The sequence below is a fragment of the Salmo trutta genome, chromosome 36 (genome assembly GCF_901001165.1).
Source record: "Salmo trutta chromosome 36, fSalTru1.1, whole genome shotgun sequence".
In the NCBI taxonomy this organism is placed as follows: Eukaryota; Metazoa; Chordata; class Actinopteri; order Salmoniformes; family Salmonidae; genus Salmo; species Salmo trutta.
This window is the reverse complement of record NC_042992.1, coordinates 7,690,298-7,702,412: the sequence shown is the minus strand read 5'-3', so window position 1 is coordinate 7,702,412 and position 12,115 is coordinate 7,690,298. Positions and strand designations below refer to the sequence as shown.

At 42.2% G+C, this 12,115-nt stretch overlaps 1 long non-coding RNA gene across 1 annotated transcript; it reads left to right on the top strand.

Annotated features, from left to right (window-relative positions):
* Positions 1-666: 666 nt before the first annotated feature.
* On the top strand, positions 667-5,659 carry LOC115175318 (uncharacterized). Its single transcript, XR_003872018.1, has 7 exons — positions 667-906; positions 1,017-1,339; positions 1,496-1,786; positions 1,992-2,055; positions 2,155-2,233; positions 3,598-3,722; positions 5,530-5,659. It is a non-coding gene; the product is annotated as an uncharacterized LOC115175318 (long non-coding RNA).
* Positions 5,660-12,115: the final 6,456 nt, after the last annotated feature.

Below are 12,115 nucleotides of genomic sequence, written 5' to 3'. Positions count from 1 at the left end.
GTGGGGTTATGGTATGGACAGGTATAAGTTACGGACAACAAACACAATTGCATTTTATCAATGGCAATTTTAATGCACAGAAATACTGTGACGAGATCCTGAGGCCCATTGTCGTGCCATTCATCTGCCGCCATCACATCATGTTTCAGCATGATAATGCACAGCCCCATGTCTCAAGGATCTGTACACAATTCCTGGAAGCTGAAAATGTCTCAGTTCTTCCCATGGCCTGCATACTCACCAGACATGTCACCCATTGAGCATGTTTGGGATGCTCTGGATCGGCATGTACAACAGCATGTTCAAGTTCCCACCAATATCTAGCAACTTTGCACAGCCATTGAAGAAGAGTGGGACAACCTTCCACAGGCCACAATCAACTCTGTGCAAAGGATATGTGTCGCACTGCATGAGGCCAATGGTGGTCACACCAGATACTGACTGGTTTTCTGATCCACGCCCCTACATTTTTCCACGCCCCTACCTTTTTTTAAGTTATCTGTGACCAACAGATGCATATCTGTATTCCCAATCATGTGAAATCCATAGATTAGGGCCTAATGAATTTATTTCAATTGACTGATTTCATGAAATGAACTGTAACTCAGTAAAATCTTTGAAATTGTTGCACGTTGCATTTATATATATTTTTCAGTGTATATTGCAACTCCCTTTCATAATGGCCAATTGAACAACTAAACAACAGTCCTTCCAATTTGTTTTGCAGGAGATGTGGAGGTCCTCTGTCTGAGGATAGCAGAGAGAGGGGTACACACAGTGTGGGAGACATGGTCACGCAGGCTGTGTTCTCACAATACAGGGAAACCCTCTTCTCAATCAACTCCTGCTCTTCGGACCCACGGCTGAGAAAGAGAGGTGGAGGAGAGAGAAGGAGCAGTCTACACAGTAAGACTCTTATATTGTAAACTACATAACATACCCCTACACATCTAGGCTCCTTATTTTCACATTTTTGACATGAAAGTTGACAAGATATTACATCCATGCCTTCTTAGAAGATCAAGGAATGAGCTGGAGTGAGAATGAGAGGAAAGTGTACAGTGCTTCACCACCGCCTGGGGAAAATAAAGGTCATGTATTTCCTGGACTCACACCCTAGTCCTGTCCTGTGTCATCTGGCTGTACGTCAGTCTTTTTAAACATCGGTTTGTTTCATTTGCCAGGCTTCGCTAAATAAATTCCTCCGTTCTTATTCACCCTGACCATGCCTTTGTTAAACACCACCTTGCCCTCCCCTTCATCCTCCACTCCTGAATATGTGGTGACAAGCTGGTACCAGTGGTGGGAGAAAGAAGGCTTTTTCACCCCAGAGATCCATGTAAGAGAATAGAGTATTATAAGTCATACTTTAAAATTGTCCCATGGGGCCCCATGTTATGATATAGTGTAATAAAAATCTAATAACATTGTATGTGATAATGCTATAATAATGCTATATTTTCAAATGCCTGTTTTGTTTCTCATTCCCATACAGAACAGACTGCCACATGCTGTGAATCGTTCCTTTTCCATGTGTATCCCTCCACCTAATGTGACCGGCACGCTGCACCTCGGCCATTCTCCATGCGTATCCCTCCACCTAATGTGACTGGCACGCTGCACCTCGGCCATTCTCCATGCGTATCCCTCCACCTAATGTGACCGGCACGCTGCACCTCGGCCATTCTCCATGCGTATCCCTCCACCTAATGTGACTGGCACGCTGCACCTCACAGTGGCCATAGAGGACGCACTGGCTCGCTAGTAACTATTCTTCTCAGCAACAGTAATGGAATCCGTTGGATAGAGAAGTTTTTTGTTCAGCTGAAATGTAATGGCACACGTTTGATTGAAGTCACCATATACAATTATATCAGTCATTTGAGAACTGTCGTAGCTGAAGCATATGTGATGTTTTTTTTAATGGCTAATATACTTGCCTTGTTTTATTGTTTAATGTATTGTTTTTCTGATTGAATGTGTGGTTGTAGCAGGATGCAGGGTTACAAAGTTCCATGGGTACTACGCTGTGACCATGCAGGCATCGCTACACAGGTATGTCTCCCTGACCTGGCTGTCTATATTATCTTTCACATTCGCTTCTCTTTCAAGCTAAATATAAAAACGTGTCCAACCCTCTAGTCTTTCTTTCAGACGGTGGTGGAGAAGAGGATGTTTAGGAAACGAGGAAAGCGAAGACAGGAGTTTGTAAAGGAAGTGTGGACATGAAAGAGTGAGTAGAAGGTCCCTTTTTCTCTTCTCTTATTCTCTCTCTCTCTCTCTTATTCTCTCTCTCACTCTCGTTCTCTTCTGTCTTCTGTCTTCTGTCCACTGTCATTAGTAGAATCATACAACTATCCATCTTCTTAATGAAATAAAGCAATATTCTATTTTTATATTTTGTTCTGTCTGTGTGTTCCAGTAAGGGTTCTGTCTGTCTGTTCCAGTAAGGGTTCTGTCTGTGTGTTCCAGTAAGGGTTCTGTCTGTGTGTTCCAGTAAGGGTTCTGTCTGTGTGTTCCAGTAAGGGTTCTGTCTGTGTGTTCCAGTAAGGGTTCTGTCTGTCTGTTCCAGTAAGGGTTCTGTCTGTGTGTTCCAGTAAGGGTTCTGTCTGTCTGTTCCAGTAAGGGTTCTGTCTGTGTGTTCCAGTAAGGGTTCTGTCTGTCTGTTCCAGTAAGGGTTCTGTCTGTGTGTTCCAGTAAGGGTTCTGTCTGTCTGTTCCAGTAAGGGTTCTGTCTGTGTGTTCCAGTAAGGGTTCTGTCTGTGTGTTCCAGTAAGGGTTCTGTCTGTCTGTTCCAGTAAGGGTTCTGTCTGTCTGTTCCAGTATGGGTTCTGTCTGTCTGTTCCAGTAAGGGTTCTGTCTGTGTGTTCCAGTATGGGTTCTGTCTGTGTGTTCCAGTAAGGGTTCTGTCTGTGTGTTCCAGTAAGGGTTCTGTCTGTCTGTTCCAGTAAGGGTTCTGTCTGTGTGTTCCAGTAAGGGTTCTGTCTGTCTGTTCCAGTAAGGGTTCTGTCTGTGTGTTCCAGTAAGGGTTCTGTCTGTCTGTTCCAGTACGGGTTCTGTCTGTCTGTTCCAGTAAGGGTTCTGTCTGTCTGTTCCAGTAAGGGTTCTGTCTGTGTGTTCCAGTATGGGTTCTGTCTGTGTGTTCCAGTAAGGGTTCTGTCTGTCTGTTCCAGTAAGGGTTCTGTCTGTGTGTTCCAGTAAGGGTTCTGTCTGTGTGTTCCAGTAAGGGTTCTGTCTGTCTGTTCCAGTAAGGGTTCTGTCTGTGTGTTCCAGTAAGGGTCCTGTCTGTCTGTTCCAGTAAGGGTTCTGTCTGTGTGTTCCAGTAAGGGTTCTGTCTGTGTGTTCCAGTAAGGGTTCTGTCTGCGTGTTCCAGTAAGGGTTCTGACTGTGTGTTCCAGTAAGGGTTCTGTCTGTGTGTTACAGTAAGGGTTCTGTCTGCGTGTTCCAGTACGGGTTCTGTCTGTGTGTTCCAGTAAGGGTTCTGTCTGTCTGTTCCAGTAAGGGTTCTGTCTGTGTGTTCCAGTAAGGGTTTTGTCTGTCTGTTCTAGTACGGGTTCTGTCTGTCTGTTCCAGTAAGGATTCTGTCTGTGTGTTCCAGTAAGGGTTCTGTCTGCGTATTCCAGTAAGGGTTCTGTCTGCGTGTTCCAGTACGGGAGAGGAGATCTATCACCAGCTGAGGGAACATCTCTGGACTGGAGCAGAGCCTGCCTCACCTTGGATCCGGTCAGTACTAGTTAATAGTACATTTAGTAGTAGTTACATTACTAGTTTCAAGATCTCATGATCAAAAAAAAAACTTTCTCCATGAAGTGCCATTGAGGCAGACCTCTTTTACAAGTGAGACTATACTGTATTATATGTTCCTGTATAACTGATAACGGCTATGCATTCAGGTTCTGTATTTCCCTATGCACCCCCATAGTTTGTCCCTTTTGTTAGAATGCCCGACAGCGCCTGTCAAGTACCCCTAACTTTCCACCCAATCAGAAACATTTCTCTTTAGCTGCTCGTTGTAAGTCCCGCCTCCTGTAAGTGAGTTGTGATGAAGACAGAAAACAGACAATTCATGAGTTCTAGTGATGGGCATTCCGAGTCTTTTCGGTGAGCTGGATCATTTGGCTCCCGGACAGCTCAAAATGCTTATAAAAATAGACCTAGAACCATGAAACAAATCTCCAATGTAAATCTCAAAAGGTAGGCTACCATTATGTGAGATTGTAAAATGCACGTTCAAATACATTTTTACCTGGGAAAATTATTAGATGGCATGCAAAAAAAAAAAGATACTTCTTTAATGCACTGATTGACAGACTCTTCCCACTATTTATTGTTGTTTCCGCAGTAGGATTCACCCTCTTTAAATAACAATTGTATAACTTATCAGCTGAAACATGTTGTTATGAACTCATAAAGCAGTAGTAGCAGTATGCAAATCAGGGAGTCATATGAACGTCTCTTTCACCAATGCGATTCGTACCCGATGTTAACCAAAAAGATCCGTTCATAAAGAGCGGTTTGTTCGCGACCCATCGCTAGTGAGTTCACCCACAGAAAGCAACAAGACAAAGGTGCACCGTGTTTAAACCTGTAAAGTCTCAGCCGTGGGGGTGGTTCTACTAAGCTAACATATTGATATTGTTTTAACATGGTCATACCATGCATCCTTTAGCTATTTTATTTAGATTTTAGGCATAAAACAATATATATATACACACATAATAATAATAATAATAATAATAACACATTCATAAATGGCAAAAAATACAAAAAATAAGCAATAAGGTTTTGAAATGTCTGTCCTATATGTAGGAAAGCTCAGGAAATATTTATATATATATATTTTTTTTACACATATTTAACCGATTATTTTTGCTGGCATAAAACTACCTCCATACTTCCATTAATTTGTATGGGTTCCCTTCAGACGGGACACTTGTGGGGGTCGTAGAGCAAAACGGAGAACACCATGGTGTTTGTGAGAGTCTCGTGGTTTTCGTTAGAAGACAGATTTTTGGGATGTCCTCATGGTCTGACAAACACTGCTGTAGCTTGGCCACCTTCCACCTCAGATGCAGCAGATTGAGATGCAGCCCTGCAGATATCTCGAGCTTTGATGGACTATGCAGAAATCACTCCGTCATTTCCTGGTTGTTAAAATTCTAATAGATTGCCTAATATCTCCAATGCTGGAAGGGGGGCCTTAGTGAAAAAGTTTGAGAACCCCTGATTTAAACCACTGTGAAATACAGTATATTTTCCGTAATCAATAATATTGTATTTTCAGCTTTTTGAAGCTGGTGTACAAAACCTAAAGGAAAAGATGCAAAAATGAAACTTTAAAAACGGGAAGCATAGAAATAGAGCACATAGAACAGATATATCGCTTCTTGGACTTGCATTCAATAAGAATGACAGATCTATAACTCACATTTCTTTGTGAATTTGGTCAGGTCACCCAAAAAAAGTACATATTTTAGCATTAGATAAATACACTCTTTCATGGGGATTTTTTTTATTTATTGTTACTTAGATTGACAGACGGCTGCATCAATAGACTCATACGCCTCGATCACACTGTCACGGTTTTCTTCGTGGATATGAAAGGAGGACCAAGGCGCAGCGGAAGTGTGGACACTCATTCTTTTTTATTACCAAAAAAAGGAGTAGAGCATCCACTTGAGAAAAAAACAAAACAACAAAACAATGAACGGTACTCACGATGTGACGGCGTGGCAGGCTAAACCAAACACAGCAGTGCTCACAACAATTCCCCACAACCCCAAAGACAAACACACACACCTATATAGGACTTCCAATCAAAGGCAACTATACACACCTGCCTTCAATTGGAAGTCCCGATCATCCAACCAACATATACAAACACAAACCTGTCACGTCCTGACCCCAAAACTAAAACACTAGCTCCATCTGCTGGTCAGGACGTGACACACACCTACAGCCTCACAATGCAAAATGTTAGGTGTGGATCATCTGGATATGTGTGCAACCTTCTGCTACCATTTCTGTCAAGCCGCCTACGCATACAGTTTGATGCATACGTTCGATAAATCCAATGTATGCACCACACAGAACACACTGCAACTGCCTCTGCAACGTAATGCTGCAAGGCAAACACAGCGTTCTATTGGAAATGAATGTAATTCTGGTGTACCGAAATGCAATGACGCTGTCGGTGTGATTGAGGCGTTAAGGATTTGAAGTGTATTTGTGCCTAAAAGTCTGAAGTTGCTGATGCGTGCTAGCTACTAGCTAGTTAGCCAGCCTAACTATGTTCTATGCTAGCTACTAGCTAGTTAGCCAGCCTAACTATGTTCTATGCTAGCTACTAGCTAGTTAGCCAGCCTAACTATGTTCTATGCGTCATGCACACGATGCATTGCAGTTTATGTTTATGATTGAGATAAGAATAGTTATGATTCTATGAATCATTTTTTTACATTGTACAGTCTGCTTGTAAATGTGGCAGCTTATTAGAGACTCATAAAATGTTTTAAGTTGTAAATTGAGTGCTATGTCCTCCATTTTATGGTCAATACGCAGTTTATTACACCTAATGGTGGTCACGTGTCCTTGCATGCCACTTTATTGTTTACCGTCATGCAAGCATACCAGAACTGTATTGTATACCAGTGTATAGACTGCATTATCTTTCCATTTAAATGTAATTGTATATTATTGTGTACTATAATATGTTCTCTCTTTTCTACCCTTGTATAACCACTATCTACAGTTATCCATTAAAGAAACCGAAAGTTCTCCAGTGTGTTGGTTGATGATTTCACAAGTCAGTTAAGACATCATCCATACTGCTCAAGCCAGCAGTCTTGTGGTGATTCAGTATCCAACCCAGCAAACTGGTTTAGTCTTCAGGTTTACACCAATGATGTATATAAACCCTGCATTGCTGATGCTATGCATTGGCCATTGAGAAGTTTTGAAGCCACCTGACAGCCATATTGCAGTCCTCCATAGGAATGAATGGAATTCTACAGTATTTCAATTAAACGTTTCAAGTATTTTTGATGTTGTAGTGGGGACAGTAACATTAATAATCTCCCAAAATTATTAAAAAAATATATTTTCTTTTATTTATTTCTGTGTTTAGCTCACATAATATAATGTTAAGGTGTTCATTAAGGTGTCTGTAATAGAATCGATGTGACAAAAACGAATGAAGACATTAATACATGCATTTCCATAGCTTCCAAAACATTTTTTTACAATGGTGAGGGAGTGCCAAGATGGAGGCACGGTGGCTCCCTATCAGTCATCTATTGTATGTATAAATCACTGGTTTACACCCTATCCTGTTTTACAATAATGAAAAGAAAGTATACCATAAATGCGATTCTGTAGTGAGGTGCGTACTGGCGGCAGAGAAGTCAGGCGCAGGAGAGCGAAAACTGATTTACAACGGTGTCGTTTAATATCCACAAACCACCGTCAACAGAACAATACAATAAATGGGTCAAACAAAACCCGGAAAATACCAGCATAACGTGCACAAGCACTACAAGAAACAATTACCGACAAGGACATGGGGGGGGGGAACAGAGGGTTAAATACACAACATGTAATTGATGGAATTGGAACCAGGTGTGATGGAAGACAAGACAAAACCAATGGAAAATGAAAAGTGGATCAGCGATGGCTAGAAGGTCGGTGACTTTGACCGCAGAACGCCGCCCGAACAAGGAGAGGGACCAACTTCGGCGGAAGTCGTGACAGATTCAGCCAACCTTGAACAAAAAGAGGGAATCGGGTGCTCGACGTTACAGTATGTTAGTGTCCTGTGTCACCTGTTCACTTCTATCTTTTTCAGGGCTTCAGCAGTGCTGTGACAGAGGACTTTGTAAGGATGTGTGACTCTGATCTATCGCTCTGAGGGGCTCGTCAACTGGAGCTGTGCTCAGGAGTCGGTCATCTCCGATAGAGAGGCTAGTTTACCATCTCTGATATAGAGGCTAGTCTGCCGTCTCCGATAGAGAGGCTAGTCTGCCGTCTCCGATAGAGAGGCTAGTCTGCCGTCTCCGATAGAGAGGCTAGTCTGCCGTCTCTAATATAGAGGCTAGTCTGCCATTTCTGATAGAGGCTAGTCTACCATCTCTGATATAGAGGCTAGTCTGCCATTTCTGATAGAGAGGCTAGTCTGCCATTTCTGATAGAGAGGCTAGTCTGCCATTTCTGATAGAGAGGCTAATCTGCCATTTCTGATATAGAGGCTAGTCCGCCATTTCTGATAGAGAGGCTAGTCTGCCGTCTCTGATAGAGAGGCTAATCTGCCATTTCTGATAGAGAGGCTAGTCTGCCGTCTCTGATATAGAGGCTAGTCTGCCATTTCTGATAGAGGCTAGTCTACCATCTCTGATAGAGACTAGTCTGCCATCTCTGATAGAGAGGCTAATCTGCCATTTCTGATAGAGACTAGTCTATCATCTCTGATATAGAGGCTAGTCTGCCATCTCTGATAGAGAGGCTAGTCTGCCATTTCTGATAGAGGCTAGTCTGCCATCTCTGATAGAGAGGCTAGTCTGCCATTTCTGATATAGAGGCTAGTCTACCATCTACCATCTCCGATATAGAGGTTAGTCTCACCTATAAGATGAGATATCTACTGTTTGTGTGTAAGTATATCCTTTTAGCAACAGCATCATATTTACTATGTGCCACAGAGCATGATGCACAGCTTCAGTTTGCACAATTTATTGTCTTCAGTTAAACATGGTTTTCTTTTCAAATTGTAAACTTGAGATGATAGATAATCTGGGTGTTTATTTGAGAGGTGTATTGATGCTTTTTACCTTTATTTTACCTTTATTTAACTAGGCAAGTCAGTTAAGAACAAATTCTTATTTACAATGATGGCCTACCAAAAGTCAAAAGGCCTCCTGCGGGAACGGGGGCTGGGATTAAAAAATAAATAAATATAGGACAAAACACACATCGCGACAAGAGAGACAACACAACACTACATAAAGAGAGACCTAAGACAACAACATAGCATGGCAGCAACACAACATGATAACAACATGGTAGCAACACAAGATGGCAGCAGCACAACATGGTAGCGAAACAAAACATGGTACAAACATTACTGGGCACAGACAACAGCACAAAGGGCAACAAGGTAGAGACAACAATACATCAGGCGAAGCAGCCACAACTGTCAGTAAGAGTGTCCATGATTTGAGTCTTTGAATGAAGAGATGGAGATAAAACGGTCCAGTTTGAGTGAAAATGATTTAGGAGTATTTGTAAGGATAACATCAAGGAGAGTAACCTTTTCTGGATGTTTGGAGTCATATATCTTGTGGGATTAGTAATAATCTGAGAAAGATTTAGGGAGTCCCATTGTTTTAGGACTTGGTCAGGTGATTTAAGCATGTCCCAGTTTAGGTCACCTAACAGGACAAATTCAGACTTAGTGTAAGAGGCAAGGAGAGAGCTTAGGGCATTTAGGGTAACGGCCGGTGCTGATGGAGGACGATAACACCCAGTAACAGTCAACAAAGTTATTTGAAAGTTTAATGCATAAAACCAGCAAATCGAATTGTTTGGGGTCAGACTTGGTGGAGACAACCGAGCACTGAAGGTGTTCCATGATAAAGATTGTCACTCCATCACCTTTGGAAGATCTTTGCCGAAAAATATTATATACGTCAGTGTTCAAAAACACTCTCTCTTAACCACTTCTCAGTAATGACCAACACATCTGGATTGGAGCTGTGAACCCACACTTTCAATTGATCCATTTTAGGTAATAAGCTTCTAGTGTTAACATGCAGAAAACCAAGGCTTTTAAGAGAGCAGAAATCATTGAACCAGATATCAGAGAACAAGTCAGAATTGGGGCTAGCAACAGTAGATGGGTCATGGTGTACATGCACATTTACAGATATCATCAACAGTAATACAATCAGGGCACGGCAGAGGACAGGGAGAGCTGTGATTTCTGTGATTTATTCTATAGTTCCTGTTGTTTCTTCCATAGTTCCTGTTGTTTCTTCCATAGTTCCTGTTGTTTCTTCCATAGTTCCTGTTGTTTCTTCTATAGTTCCTGTTGTTTCTTCCATAGTTCCTGTTGTTTCTTCCATAGTTCCTGTTGCTTCATTCACTCTTTTGATTAGATCATGTTTTTCTTTCTCTCTATTAGATGGGGAGGTGTCGACTAGTATACTATTAAAAGGACTTATCCAAACACGTTTGGCTTTAGAAGTTGTAGTCAAACTAGTATACTATTAAAATGACAATTTAATTCAAGGGCTATATTTGCTTGGGAAACATATGTTTACATTGTCAAAGCAAGTGAAATAGATAATAAACAAAAGTTTAAAAAATAATAAAAAATGTACTGTAAACATTACACTCACACATGTTCCAAAGGAATAGAGACATTTAAAATTGATTTTTGTGGGGGCTATATACAGTGTTGTAACAATGTGCAAATAGTTACAAAAGGGAAAATAAATAAACATAAATATGGGTTGTATTTACCAGCTCACGACCACACTGACTTCCTGCTTTCCCAGAGGCACTGTCTTCCTCACCTCACTGTGATTGGTGGAAATGGTACAATGACCTCTCTCTGTGGCCAATGTTTGGAGGTACACAATCTCATCTAGACGTGGTTGTCTCTCTGTCTGGCAGTTGTCTAATAGCTGAGATGTCTAAGACATATCTAATCTTTCTCTTCTGTCCATCTCTTCCTCTCATACTCCTCTTTTCAGGGAGTGAAACATTTTGATGCCAGAGGACAAGTGCATTAATAGAGATAATGTTCAGAGGAAAAAGGGATAAACTCTTGTATTGAACCATCTGTATGTAGAGGGAGCCTCAGTCACTGTATCTGTATGTAGAGGGAGCCTCAGTCACTGTATCTGTATGTAGAGGGAGCCTCAGTCACTGTATCTGTATGTAGAGGGAGCCTCAGTCACTGTATCTGTATGTAGAGGGAGCCTCAGTCACTGTATCTGTATGTAGAGGGAGCCTCAGTCACTGTATCTGTATGTAGAGGGAGCCTCAGTCACTGTATCTGTATGTAGAGGGAGCCACAGTCACTGTATCTGTATGTAGAGGGAGCCACAGTCACTGTATCTGTATGTAGAGGGAGCCTCAGTCACTGTGTCTGTATGTAGAGGGAGCCTCAGTCACTGTATCTGTATGTAGAGGGAGCCTCAGTCACTGTATCTGTATGTAGAGGGAGCCTCAGTCACTGTATCTGTATGTAGAGGGAGCCTCAGTCACTGTATCTGTATGTAGAGGGAGCCTCAGTCACTGTATCTGTATGTAGAGGGAGTCTCAGTCACTGTATCTGTATGTAGAGGGAGTCTCAGTCACTGTATCTGTATGTAGAGGGAGCCTCAGTCACTGTATCTGTATGTAGAGGGAGCCTCAGTCACTGTATCTGTATGTAGAGGGAGCCTCAGTCACTGTATCTGTATGTAGAGGGAGCCTCAGTCACTGTATCTGTATGTAGAGGGAGCCTCAGTCACTGTATCTGTATGTAGAGGGAGCCTCAGTCACTGTATCTGTATGTAGAGGGAGCCACAGTCACTGTATCTGTATGTAGAGGGAGCCACAGTCACTGTATCTGTATGTAGAGGGAGCCTCAGTCACTGTGTCTGTATGTAGAGGGAGCCTCAGTCACTGTATCTGTATGTAGAGGGAGCCTCAGTCACTGTATCTGTATGTAGAGGGAGCCTCAGTCACTGTATCTGTATGTAGAGGGAGTCTCAGTCACTGTATCTGTATGTAGAGGGAGCCTCAGTCACTGTATCTGTATGTAGAGGGAGCCTCAGTCACTGTATCTGTATGTAGAGGGAGCCTCAGTCACTGTATCTGTATGTAGAGGGAGCCTCAGTCACTGTATCTGTATGTAGAGGGAGCCACAGTCACTGTATCTGTATGTAGAGGGAGCCACAGTCACTGTATCTGTATGTAGAGGGAGCCTCAGTCACTGTGTCTGTATGTAGAGGGAGCCTCAGTCACTGTATCTGTATGTAGAGGGAGCCTCAGTCACTGTATCTGTATGTAGAGGGAGCCTCAGTCACTGTATCTGTATGTAGAGGGAGTCTCAGTCACTGTATCTGTATGTA